Source organism: Pseudophryne corroboree, chromosome 3 (genome assembly GCF_028390025.1).
Source record: "Pseudophryne corroboree isolate aPseCor3 chromosome 3, aPseCor3.hap2, whole genome shotgun sequence".
NCBI lineage: Eukaryota > Metazoa > Chordata > Amphibia > Anura > Myobatrachidae > Pseudophryne > Pseudophryne corroboree.
In genome coordinates, this window is record NC_086446.1 from 516,255,168 (window position 1) to 516,255,952 (window position 785).

Genomic DNA, 785 nt, shown 5'->3' on the forward strand with positions numbered 1-785 from the left:
CCTTGCCGAAGCGCGGAGGGACCCTCGTGTGTCCCCAGGGTTGGCCGAAGCTTCCCCCTGGGGACCGATATCAGCCTCTGGCCCTCCCCAAAAGGAGAGGGCCTCAGCAACTTAGGAGAGAGGGTGGCCCATAAGGGTCTCACCTTAACCCCAACAAAACCGTGACATGACACACTACAAAAAACATAAAAAGTGCTAGTGCTGTGCGCAAGTGCAAAACACGTGAGTGGGCATAAATAAATAAATAAGCCCCAGCCAGAAGGCCGGGGGGTATAAAAAATTTTCCTTACCCTAGCCAAAAGGCCAGGGCAAAGGAAGTGGGTGCAGACAGGAAGGGTTGAAGTGTTAAGTGCTAAAAGTGCCTTAGTGCAAAGGTGGCTCGAAACCCCAGTGCATTTCCGGCACCCCTGTCCCTTCCAGTTCCAGGGGCACGAAACACCTCGAGCTTCTAGCTGCTCCCGACCTCTCAGCCAGACCCAGTTTCATACCCACTCGGTGCCAGGGTCAACCCCCAGTACGAGAAGAGATACTAGACCAGGCCTTTCTCCACTCCACGCAAGGGGCCTTTTTTCATCCCCTTAGAAGGACGGTGGATACTAAGCCTAGTTTTTCTCCCCTCTCGACCAGAGGCAGCGCCACACCCCAGCATTTGGTACTCCACAAAGTGTTTCTCCATTCCACATCTAGGAACCTCTCACGCTCCTAGTGTAAGAACAGATACTCCACCCTGTGTTTCCCTCGAGCAGGTACTACACTTGATCTTAGCCAAAAGGCCGAGAAGCGAT

The 785-nt window shown here is 53.5% G+C and overlaps 1 pseudogene; it reads right to left on the bottom strand.

Moving 5' to 3' along the window:
* Nucleotides 1-661: 661 nt before the first annotated feature.
* LOC134899833 (U2 spliceosomal RNA) lies at nucleotides 662-785 on the bottom strand (annotated as a pseudogene).